The sequence below is a fragment of the Galeopterus variegatus genome, unplaced genomic scaffold (genome assembly GCF_000696425.1).
Source record: "Galeopterus variegatus unplaced genomic scaffold, G_variegatus-3.0.2 Scaffold207, whole genome shotgun sequence".
Lineage (NCBI taxonomy): Eukaryota > Metazoa > Chordata > Mammalia > Dermoptera > Cynocephalidae > Galeopterus > Galeopterus variegatus.
Window position 1 is genome coordinate 676,982 of NW_007726318.1, and position 13,701 is coordinate 690,682.

The following is a 13,701-nucleotide window of genomic DNA, read 5'->3' on the forward strand; positions in this document are numbered from 1 at the left end:
GAACATATTTTTCTGTGCTTTTTGCTGTTGGGGTGTGTATATATACATATATATATATATAATTAATTCCAGTTTATGTCTTGCCCATTTTCTAATTGGATTGTTTGCTTTTTCACTTTTGAGTTCTGAGACTTCTTTACATAATCAAGATATGAGTCATTTATCAGATATTTGGGTTTATAAATATTACCGCCCAGTCTGTAGCTTTTGTTTTGGTCCTATAAACAGACTTTCACATAGCAAATTTTTTTTGTTTTGTTTTGTTTTGTATTTATTTGGAGTGGTGGCAAATGGTATTATGATTTTTAATTTTGTTTTCCACATGTTCCTTTTTAGTAGATATAAATATGATTTATATATGTATAAATCATGTATATTTATGATTTAATATGTATGTAATCTTGTATGCTATGAAATTACTAACTTCACTTATTAGTTCCAGAAGATATTTTTCTTGTTTTAGTATTTGAATTATTTTTACATAGAAAATTATATCATCTGTGAAGAGGAAGAGCTTTATTTCTTCCTTTATAATCTAAAATGCCTTTTATTTCTTTTTCTTTCCATATTGCAATGGCTAAAACTTCCAATATTATATTTACAAAAACTGATCAGAGAATATATCTTAACTTTTTTCCTGATCTTAGAGTGAAAATATTCAGTCTTACAACATTAAATATGATACTATCTATAAGCTTTTTATGGATTTTTTTTTTTTTAATCTAGCTAAGGAATTTCCCCTCTATTCCTCTTCTGATGAGAGTTTTTCTTTTGTTTAATTATAAATGGGTCTCGGATTTTGACTATAGCTTCTTTAAGCATCAGTTAATATGATTATGATTTTTCTTTTGAAGCATGTTGATATGACAGATATCTTGATTAATTTTGAATGCTGAGCAAGCCTTACCCACCTTGATCAAATCCCAATTGATCATGATGTATAGTTCTTTTTATAAATAGCTGCATTTGATTTGTTAATATTAATTGGGAGTTTGGGGGCTGTTCTTTGTTTTTATTTGAGCCAGTGATTTTCTTTTTTTTATTTCTTTTCTTTTTCTTTCTTTTTTTTGGACTGTCTGTGTTTGGTTTATCATCAGGGTAACACTAGCCTGCTAAAATAAGTCGGAAAGCATTCTCTCTTGTTCTGGAAGAGAATTTGTAAGGTTGATGTTAATTCATCTTTAAATGTTTGGTAGAATTTTCCACTGAAATCTTCTGTCTGAATTTCTTTTGAAGAGCTTTTTAAATACTGAATTTTTATATCCAATTTCTTAGTGTTTGTAGGAATATTCAGATGATCTAGTTCATCTTGATTGCATTTTGGTAGTTTTTATTTTTTAAAGAATTAGTCCAAATTCTAAGTAGGCAAATTTATGAGCATAAAGTTGTTAATAATACATCCTTATTTTATTTTTAATAACTGTATTATCTGTAATGATATCCCTTGTTTTATTCCTGATTCTGGTGATTTGTGTCTTCTTTCTTCTTCTTATTGTCAGTATTGTTAGAGTGTTATTAATTTTACTGATTTTTTTTTGGTAGAACCAATTTTTTAATTGATTTTTAAGTTGTTTTTCTCCTTCCAATTTCATTGATTTCTCTTATTTTTGTTATTTTCTTCTTTCTCTTATCTCTGGCTTATTTTCCTTTTCTTCTTTTAGTTTCTTAAGGTAAGGATTTAAATTATTCATTTGAGAACTTCCTTTTTCCAAATATAAATTTCGAGTGCTATAAATTTTCCTCTCAGTACTCGTTTACCTGCAGCCTAGTACTTTTGATGTGTTCTGTTTACATTTCCAATCAGTTCTATGCATTTTTAAAATTCCCTTTGAACTTAATCATCCACACAATATTAGGAAGTTTGCTGTGTCAATTTCCAACTATTTAGAGATTTCTCTGTTGCTTTCTGTTACTGATTTCTAACTTGACACCATTCTTGTCAGATTACATGTTCTGTATTTCAGCAATTCCTTTAAATTAGTCAAGGTTTGTTTATGGCACAGAATATGGTCTATTATAAATGTTCCATGAATCCACATTCTTAGAATGTGTATTTTAGGTTATTGGGTAGAATATTCTATAGATTAATGTATTGATTAGGTTCTATTGGTTGATGGTGTTAAGTTTTATATCTTTGCCGATTTTATGTGTACAAGTTCTATCATGTGCTGATAAGTGGGTGCTGAAGTCTCCAACTATAATTTTGTATTTGTCTCTCTCTCCTTTCAGATCTATCAGTTTTGCTTTATATATTTTGAAGCCCTGTTGTCTTCTGTGCATGCATTCAGGACTGTTATGTCTTCCTGGTAGATTGCTCCTTTTAACTTTATGTAACAGTCCTTTTTACCTCTACTCATTTTTTTTCCTTTGAAGTGTTAATAGAGCCACTTTTTAAAAAAAAAATTTGTGTGATACATATTTTTCTGTCCTTTTACCTTCAAGCTAACTAGTTCAGTATATTTGAACTGAGTTTCTTGTATACAGATTATTGCTGAATAATATATTTTATCCACTCTACCAATATCCATCTTTAAATTGGTTTATTTAGACTTTTTAGACATATTTATTGCCATGTTAGTGCCTAAATCTGCCATTTTATTATTTTTTTCTGCTTCACTTTTCTCAAACTCTATCTCTCATTTTTCTGTTTAGCTTTTTAAAATTTCCTCTGAGTTATTTGAACATCTTTTTTAGGATTTCATATTGATTTTTATATAGTATTCTTAAACATGTTGTTTTGTATACTTTCTTCATGGTTCTCCAGGTATTACAATATACATAGGTAAATTACTACATTCTACTTTTAACCATGTTTTAACACTTCAAGTGTAAGAAGCATATCACCCCACCAAAGAAAGAAAAATAGAATTAAGCCTTGGTGAGCAGGAGCTTTTGCCATTGGGACCAACATCTCTGCCACCATGGCTAATTTTTCAAGGGGCCATGAACATGGGTGTCCACTGACAGAAGCCGGTTGATATCAACTAGCCAAGTCATTCTGTATACTTGGTTATTAAGTGCCTCTTCTGTGGTTGATGTATTATAATCATGCCAAGATGTGATACAAAGACTCACACTTCATATGCTGACTCCTTTAGATCCTCCTACATGCCTCTTCCCCAGATCTCTTTTCTTTAATCTTTCCGACCACTGATAACCAATCATACCATCTCCTATTGTTGATGAATTAGGGCCTGAGTCACCCTTTAGTTAAGCCATCTGGAACAGCAGAGGAGCTAGTCAAGGGAGAGGAATTTCTTTCTTTTTTTTTTTTGGACTGGTAAAGGGATCATAACCCTTGACTTGGTGGTGTCAGCACCATGCTCAGCCAGTGAGTGTACCAGCCATCCCTATATAGGATCTGAACCCATGGCCTTGGTGCTACCAGCACCGCACTCTCCCAAGTGAGCCACAGGGACAGCCCAAGGGTTAGGAATTTCTAGAATGGGTATTAGAAGAGGGAGATAATGAGTACCAGTCCTATCATTAAGACAATTTGCAGCACCAGGTGCTGTAGTTTATCCCACTAATTCTCCTCTTATAAGTTTCTCCAGGAAGAGAAACTAACCACAATCCTAGAGGAGATCTTCAAAAATGGTGTGAATTTATTGTATAAAGTAAGTGGATCCAACGGGCACAAGAAACAAACTCTAGTGGATCAAGATCAAGGCACACATTTCCCCAGCCACTGAAAATGCATTTGCAACTACAGGCTCACAATTGTGTTCTACTTAAGCAATTGCCCTCAGCTAAAGGAATCTGGTTTGGCCAAGATAATGGTACTTCCACAGCTGATCCATGCAAAGGTAAAATAACCTGGACTCTTTGCCACAGTTTGAGACTTCTCTGAGAGGTCATCCCAGCTGCAGAGATCCTCGTGTTACTGAATGAGACTGGTGTTGCATGGTCTCACTGTTCAACTTCTCCCTCTGACAATCCTTCTTTACTTGCTTCTTTACAGATTTTGTTCCCAAGAGCACTCTCCAATAAACCTTCTGTGCGCGCACGCATGCACACACACACACACACACACACACACACACAACCATATTTTCCTCTAGTTCCTTTATCTTAATTTCAGTTATTTTATTTTTCAGTACTATAACCTTCATTTACTTCTTTTTTTATAACTCCTACTTATCTGCTGATATATTCTTTAAATTGTTTCAAGATAATTTGTAACTGCTTGTTAGAGCCTTTTTATAATGAATATTTAAAAAAAAATTTCTAGATAATTTTACTGTTTTATTTAATTTGGTGTTGGCATCTATTGTCTCTTCTTATTCATGGTGTAATTTTCCTGGTTCTTCATATGATGTCTGATTTTCAATTGTATCCTGGAATTTTTGATATTATATTATGAGACTCTGAATCTTATCTAATTATTAATTTCAGGCAGGTAGATACCCTGCTGAGGTGTAGTTTTTAAGTTCTACATTACACTGCTAAGTGTGTCTGTTCAGTTTCCTGCTGGGCTCTGATGACACCAGGGAGGTGGGAAGCAGAAGGCTGACTCCCATCACCATGTTGCTAGAGGTTGGAAACAGAAGATCAGTTCTCCTATGCCCTACAGACACCAAGAAACTGAGGGATGGAAGCAGAGTGCTCATTAGCTCTACCTATCACCACCTCCTCTGCCTCATTGCTACTGGGTGAGAGGTAAAGTCTCAGCATATGACTAGATCCCTGCTAACACCCAGACAGGCAAATAGGAGCATGACTGCTTTTACCAGGCAAGGAATGGAAGATCAGCTCCCTACTCAGCCCTGCTGACTCTACTTTGGAAGAGATATTAAGAATACCTGCTGTTCCTGCTGGGTGAAGGATAGGTGGCCAACTCCCTGTGCAGCCTGCCAATACTATGCCAGTAGGAAAATTGGAACACCACTTGATTATGCCAGCAGTAGATGGATGATCACCTGCCTGCTCAGTGCTGCCAACACTAACCTGGCAGCTGACTGAAACCAACCTGAAGATGGAAGATTAGCTCTCTGCTAATTGGAACACCACTTGATTATGCCAGCAGTAGATGGATGATCACCTGCCTGCTCAGTGTTGCCAACACTAACCTGGCAGCTGACTGAAACCAACCTGAAGATGGAAGATTAGCTCTCTGCTTGTCCCTAAGGACTCAATCAGGTGGGAGAATTGGAGTGCTGACTGCTTTTGCCAACTGATGGGCAGATTAGTTCCTTTTTCCATCCTGTGAATGACAACCAGTGGGACGGGGAATGGGAGTATGAGTTCTTGCTTCCACCTGCAGATGTGAGGGGTGAAAGACCAATTCCCTGCTCAGCCCGACTGGAACCACAGGAGGAAAACACATTCTTTCCTTTGGTGTTAGGCTGGAGGAGGAAGAGTGTTGCCAAAAAGGTTTTCCGTTGTTAGGTCACCCCTCCCCAGTGTTTTGGCTAACAGAGAACAAGTCTTCTTGGGACTTTTCCCCATCATGTCTGTTGGCAGTACCAGGTTTGAGGCTTCTGCAGTGCCCCATCTCAGATATGCGAGAAGCGATGAGGTAACTCAGAGCTCACCTCTGTGTGTCCCTAGAGTCTCATGGTTTCTACACTGTTGGTCTTTCTCGTTGCATATTTTTGTTTTTCAGTTGTGAGAGGGAGGAGCTAGGAGGAACACTGTTACTCCATTTGAAAGAATGGAAAATCCGCAATTGCTTTTTGTATATTGACCTTGTATACAGTGACCTTGATAAATTTGATTATTTATTCTAATAGTTTATATGTTGTTTTGGATTCCCTGTGTATTCATTCATCTGCAAATAATGACAGTTTTATTGCTTCCTTTCCAATCCATATATTTTCATTTAATTTACTTAAATTTTTGGTCTCCCATGCAATAAAAGTGATTAAAGGTGGTAATAATGATTGTCCCTGTTTGTTTCCAGTTTGAAGATATGTGGCAATATCTCACCATTAAATGTAATGTTTCCTTTCATTTTTGTTCACTCTCATTTTGTGGTTGCTGAAATTCTCTCTTCCATTGCTAATTGGTAAGTATATCAGATAATGCTATTTTTTCTATCCTTTTTGTGTTAATATGGTAAAATATATTGATTGTCCTTTAGGGGTTTTGTCCTTTTATTTCTTAAAGTATTATTTACATACAATAAAATTTATTAGTTGTACATGTAAAGTTTGTTAAATTATAATATTTGCACACAAATGAGTAACCACCACCACAACCATAGTGTTTTCTATACCATAAAATGTTGCCATTTCTCCCTTCGAGATGAACCTCCTCCTCAAAGACCCTGCCCCATGAACTCACTGATCTGCTTTCTGTCACTGTAGTTTTCTCTTAGAATTTCATTTACTTCACATAGTATTTTTTTGTTTGACTTATTTATATTGCATGATGTTTTCAATATTCATCCATGTTGTTGATTGTATTAATATTTTGTTTCTTCAATTGCTGAGTAGAATTCCATGGTTTGGATATGCCATAAAGTGATTGTTCATTCACTATTTGATTGGCATTTGGGGTTTATTCTATTTGGGGCTAAAATGAACATTATATCATGAATATTAACATAAAAGTTTTTGGTAACACAATTTTTCATTTTTCTTAGGTGAATACCTGGAAGTAGAATAGCTGTGCCATATGGTAAATGTATACTATACTGTTTTATAAGGTGAATGGACCATTATGAATTCTTATCAGCAAAGTATGAAATATACAGTGGCTCTACCTCTACACCAAAACTAGAATGTGTTTTTTTAATTTAGCTATTTGTGCGCACATTTGTGCATGTGTGTGGACAGAGGTCTCATTGTACTTTCAAATTTTATTTCAATGATGACTGATAATGTTGAGAATCTCTTCTTGGCTCATTCACCATTCATATATGTTCTCTTGTGAGATATCTGTTTAAATAGTTTGCCAGTGTTTTTATTGGGTTATATGACTTCTTCTTATAAAAATCATTTATATTTCTGGATATAAGACCTTTTTTGTACGTTGGTTGTACAAAAAAATATTCTCCTAGTCTGTGACCTGCCATTTTCTTATATAATGTCTTGTAAAGACCAAAAGTTTTTAATTGTGATAAGCTCATTTTATTAATTAATTTCAGATATAGTTTGTGCTTTTAACATTATTTTTGAGGAAACTGTCTGGTGTAACAATGAATTTCTCCTATTTTTCTTTTAAAAATTCTATTTCTTTAGTGCTTATATTGAGAACCAATATCCATTTTAAATTAATTTATGTGTATGTGTAAAGTAAAAGTTGAGATTTATTTTTTATATAGATACAGAAATCTGCTGTTCCAGCAACACTTGTTGAAAAGACTGTCTTCTCTCTATTTAATTGCTTTGGCACATCTATGAAAAATCAATTAACTGTGTAAGTGTAGGTGTATTTGTGAACTCTCTGTTCCATTTTAGTTGTATTTCAACATTATGCCACTATCACATTGTCTAGATTTACATAATTTTAATTCTTGAAATCAGGTAGGGTAAGTCCTTCAGCTACCTTCTTTTTCAAAATTGATTTAGCTGTTCTGAGTCCTTTGTTTTTCTATATTAGTATAAAAATCATTCGAACAGGAAGAAATAAAACAGAGATAGAAAAGATTTGAACAGTACTGTGAACCTGTGCTTAGTCTGTTACTTATAATTCAGTACTTCCAACAACTGCAGAACGCACATTACTTTCAAGTTCTCATATTAAAACACATGATATAAGTCATATAGTGGTCCATAAACCATGTAATATACTTGAAGACATTTAAATCATATATAAAATTTTATATATTAAAAGTCAGTAACAAAGCAGTATCTGTAAAATCACTGAATATTTGGAAATCAAGCAATATACCATTTAAAAATAACTCATGGATCAAAAAAGACATTGCAAGGAAAATAGTAAAGTATTTCAAAATGAATGACAATAAAGAGACAATATATCGAACTTTGTGGAGTATAGTTAAAGCTTTGCTAAAGGGAAATCCTAGGCTTAAAACTTACATTAGAAAAATAAAGGGTTTAAAAATAATAATCTAAAACTCAAAATTAAAAAGTTAAAATTTAGAAAAAGCAAGAACTTTGTGGAGTATAGTTAAAGCTTTGCTAAAGGGAAATCCTAGGCTTAAAACTTACATTAGAAAAAAAAAGGGTTTAAAAATAATAATCTAAAACTCAAAATTAAAAAGTTAAAATTTAGAAAAAGCAAATTAAAATAAAAACATACAAATGGACATAATAAAAAAATAATAAAACTACTACAGATGACTTAACAAGAGCTAATCAACAATTCAAAGTTTGTTCTTTAACAAGGGACAAAATTAATAATTGATAAACTCTAGGAAACTCATTAAGTATAATCAGAGAGAGAAAACACAAATTATCAATATCAGAATCGAAGGATAAAATATCCTACACGGGTAGTTGTTCACACGGAAATCGCCATTGCCACAGAGGCAGCAGTTTGCAATTTGCCACACAGCTGCTATTTTCCACAAGTCTCTATAAGCTCTTCTTTTGTGGCAGCACTTTAATATCTAGACTTGGATGGTTTCTTGAATTTTCCTTGAAATTCTATTTTGTTTAAACATACTTGTGCTTCATATGGCATAGTTAATTACTATTTTTCTGATGTGGTGATTCCTTCTAGATATTCACTGTTCCATCTTTTTCCACATTCAAAAGTTCTAATTCCCACATTAAACATCTTTTTTTTTTTTCTTTAACTCTTGTAGTGACTGTCTTCCTGACTGAACTTGGTAGTATAGATACTTGGGAGCCACAAAATATTAACATCATATTCTATGCTTCATGTAAAAATAGTATATTATGTGCTTACCAATATTATTAGTCAGATGGCTATTCCAATATAAATATAAGCTGATAATAAGGATAATGAGTCATTTTATATGTCTCTATTTTAAGGGGTTACAAGGCATTTTAATTAGGTTAAATACAACATATCTGTGAATGTGGCAGTAAACATGTAGTTTATTTTTGTATTCAGATAAATGCCAGTATTGGTGTTTCTGATTGATGGTGGGGTGGGGGTGACCTACATTCCTGGTCATCATTCAAGTACACAGGCTTACATATGCTTTTACACCTTCACTGCATGAATCCCAGTTTGCCCTTGGCATCCACATAAAGCTTGAATATTAAAGAAGAGAGGATAAAGAAAGCTTCTTAAGCACTTTGGCCCAGAAATTATACTCATCACTTCTACTCCTGCATGACTGATAACAACTGTGGCCCACATAGGTCCAATGGTCAGTGACGTGAATGGTGAGCGGAGGCTGGAAATATACTTGACTGCAGCAGAAAGAATCATAAAAGGAGGCATACATTTTGGGTCACATCTAGGCATCTGTGCCAAATCTAGCTACCAACTACCCACAGACAGTCTGCTTTCCCCCAGATTGGAATCCCACCGTACTCAGGAGAGATAACCCAAAGTTCCACCTGCTTATTCCATCCAGTTCAATGTTCATATTCTCTATGTGAGTTCTTTTCTATCTAATCTGGAAGAGATTCCTTCTGCTCCTGAAGTCCATGAAAACAAAAGCAAAAGAAAGATATTGGGACCCCTATCCTCATAGACAGTGTTGTAGTAGGGACAAAAGAAGCACAATAAAAATGTCCATTATAAAAGATGGTGAATAAGAGATAGATAGCTATCATCGATTCATAGTGATAGTGGAATTCTATAGGGAAAAAGATATTGGGACCCCTATCCTCATAGACAGTGTTGTAGTAGGGACAAAAGAAGCACAATAAAAATGTCCATTATAAAAAATGGTGAATAAGAGATAGATAGCTATCATCGATTCATAGTGATAGTGGAATTCTATAGGGAAAATGCTAAAAGGGGGAACATTCCTTAAGAAATCCCTGATTCTGTTCTTTGAGAGGAACTCATGTGTCCATTACCCTCCCAGACCCCTGCTCCCATCCTCTGGGAGTTTCATTTTAATCCTCCATGACTACATCTGATATGGGTGTTTTGGGAATATGTAGCTTTCACATTCTGTATTCTGCTCTTGGAAGTTGGTAGGTCAGAGTACTGTTTAAGGCTCAATCATTTAAATAATTTTTAGGTTAGGATTCAGATTCTTTGGACAGCATCATTTCTTCAGAACCACAGTTGGTTTCTGATTTACTTCCTTCCAGGCAAACTTCTGTGTCATAAACATACCTCAAATAATTTACTTGGCCCAGTTCTTAAATCCGATTTACTTCTTTGTTCCTTCAGTACTATGTCTTCTCAGAACTTACACTACAGAGGCAGCTGTCCTTGGAAATGTGATGCTGCCATTATCACTGATTCTCTGCAGTGCTGACTTCTAAATAAGAGTATTAGGCAATCCAGGTCATGTGAGCACAGAATAGTTGCAGGTGAAGACAAGAGGGTAACTAACATTGTCAACTTCAATCTTGGCAAATAATTTTGGCCTCCCACTGGAGCTCATAGTAGGAAATTACCTAAAGAAAGGGTATACATATGCTAAGAAGCTCCAAAACTGAAATCTTGAGTATGCCATGATTTGAAATTTATACATAACAGTCAATCACAACCAGTCTTTCCATTATCATCTGGGTATCTTTTTGTAGTTAGCAGTTCTTTCTCTTCAGCCATTCCACATAGGCTTTAATCCCAGCTCTAGCTCAATTAACAGAGGCACAAACAACCACATTTATTTTAGGCGGAAAACAGGAAGAGTAAGTACAAATACACCACTTTTTATGTAATTCATTGTACTCCATTTTCCATGGAAGCATTTTGTCCCATTGGTGTTCTTATGTATTCCTACTTAAAGCATTTTCTTTCCTAGCTCCTCTGAAAAGCAAAATAATGAAATTTTAAAATCTTGAATACTTTTCCAGTTTTCATGCATCTTAGTAGTTTTTCCAAAGCCAGACAATGTGCTTTTATTATTATTAGCATATTCATTCTTACAAATCGTGATATTTCTTTATGCCCTTTTAAAAATAAAAACAATGTATGGTAAGAAATTCTGTGGTTGAATGAGAAAGCTAAATATAGACCAATTAGGTTTGCTTGGTCATCCTCTCTTGATTTAAGCATCCCAAGGGCAGCTTTATGAACCTTTAAAGAGTATTATATTAGTCTTATTGTAATTGTAACCCGTCTAATTTGACCGCTAACCTATCTGTCACAATGTTTGTTATGTTTTTTTAAAGAGGCACATGACTTTATGTCACTGAATGCTTCTTTGCCTAATTGTGCTCATGTTGACTGTTACTAAATATTTAATAACATGCAATTTATTCTAGTGAATTTTTTTTTCCTTTTCTAAGTGAATTGTCCTCAGGCACCAGGAATGTAAAAATGTCAGTGACATATTTTATTTACAGCACATAAGATAAAAGAGTATTTTGACAAATATTTGGTTAATTTATTTTTGTACTGATATGTCACCAATTTAAGTTTTAAATTTAGTATCAAATAACAAAGAAAAGAAATTCATGTAAAATGAGATTGTGCACATTACTAAAATATTCTTTCCTTAATAAAAAATTTCAACAAATTCATTTTTTATAAGCAGCATTTCATATCTAGCTGAACAGAACGAGAATGTCTGGATTATACAGCTGTAAACGCCTGACTTAATCATCAGTAACAAGTAACCCCTGTGAGAAAGACTCATCACAGGAAGCAAGCAGGTTCTAATTGGTTCAGAAGCAGCAAACTTCTGAATTTTTAACTGCATAGGACATTTTAGTGCTTATAGAATGTCCTGAATATAGAAGCCCTAAAAAAGTCTTCTGAACTCTGATTTTAAGGGCATGTAGTCTGTGATCCCATAATGGAGATAAGTAAAATGGGAGAAAAAATGGCAGAAATGATTTGCATAATTTCAGAACATTTATATGTCTCTGAACTCTGATTTTAAGGGCGTGTAGTCTGTGATCCCATAATTGACATAAGTAAAATGGGAGAAAAAATGGCAGAAATGATTTGCATAATTTCAGAACATTTATATGTACTTAGAAAGCTTCAGACTTTCAAACTGGAAACATCAAGGTACGAAGGGAATACATTTGTTAGGTTGTCTTGTTTTTAATATAAACAGGTACTTCCTAGGTACCTTACTGTAAACACCCTGTTCTCAGCAAAACAAAAGAAAACAAAACTCTCATATTTTCAAACTCTATTCGTTCCCTATTAGCTCTATAAAGAGTTAATATTTGAGGACACTTCAAGTTCATGGAAAATAGAATTGAAAGATAATCTATTCTTTCCATGAACTTTTTGAAATACCCTCCTGAATGAGGATGTGGCATTGGTATGCCTGCAAAGCAATAACTCTGAATTTTAAGAAAGTCTTATAGAAATGTTTTACTGCAATATCAACAATGGTGCCAATTTTGTACAATCAAAATAACTTATAATGGAACTTAGTACTGGAAATTATAATTTGAACATTGTAAGAGGAATCCCAATTTTTTCAGTATACTGTATCTTCTTCTTCACCCCTATTTTCACTCTCCAAATCAAATTACTCAGTTCATAAAATACAATTTTATTAAGTTAATTCTAATATATTTGAAGCTTTAATAAAACAATTATATAAAGAATTAGAATTGCCTCTACACTGCATGCCATTGAAGGACTTTATTTGCTGAGAATTCTCTAACACAAATTTTAAAAGCATTATAGAATGCAGCTAAGAAACTACATTGTTACAGAAATGACCAATCTGCTTTTCATTTGAACAAAAAGTGTTTACATACATTATAAGCCTGAAAAAAAATGCTACTTGACAATAATTTCATATTTCTTAAAGACTTATGAGTTTATAAATAAATCTTTTAAATTCTTTACAACATGGTAATTTCCTCAGTTCTCTGCAAAAGTAACTATGCTTCACTTTGTAGTCTGGACAGCAGAAAACAGTCTTCAAATAGATTTGAACGACATGTAGAAGTAGTATTACTTTTAATAATAACATGTTGCTTAAAGTTTTTCATGTAGAGAGAAATTCCAACTATCTGATTTAAGTGTTTGATGGCATCCCATTAAAGGAAAGCACCTTTTTTTTACCTGAGCTTTCAAGAAGTTAAAAGATAAGGAATAAGACATGAAAAAATCCCTCTGTTACTAATAGGGTAGATATTGGAAAAAGGAGTTCTTATCTCTAGTTTCATGGGCTTACTGATACTGACAAACTTACCAGTTCAGTCATCACTGGCAATGGGCCCTTTCAGACATGCAACCAACAGAATTTGAGACCATGTGCTCCAAGAAGGCAGATAATTTTCCAGAAAAAGAGGAAAGAGAAAGAACCATAGTCAAGTATGTTTACTTTCTCATCCTAATTAAACTAATAAGTTAGGTAACTCCTCCTTCCTGTATAGGAATAATTGTTGGAGCTGAGTGAGACCAGCATTTTTATACTTATAAAATTCTATTCATATGGAAGAAACCATCAGGAGTTGAGCAAAAGCATTCCTCAATATCATCCTACGTTACTATCTCACAGTCATGTAATAAGAAGTTTAAATTATTTTTTGAAATACAGTTTATTTAGTGCCCAGTAACATCTCTGTAAGGGATATAGGAAATTCACTTAAAAATAAGGTAGTGGGGACTTTTTGGGAGGCTGAAAGGGTAGGTGGAGCTGTTAACCTTATTCTTAAGGGATTCGATACCAATGGAATGTTCTTGCTATTGAGCTTTTGAAGTATGACTAATGTA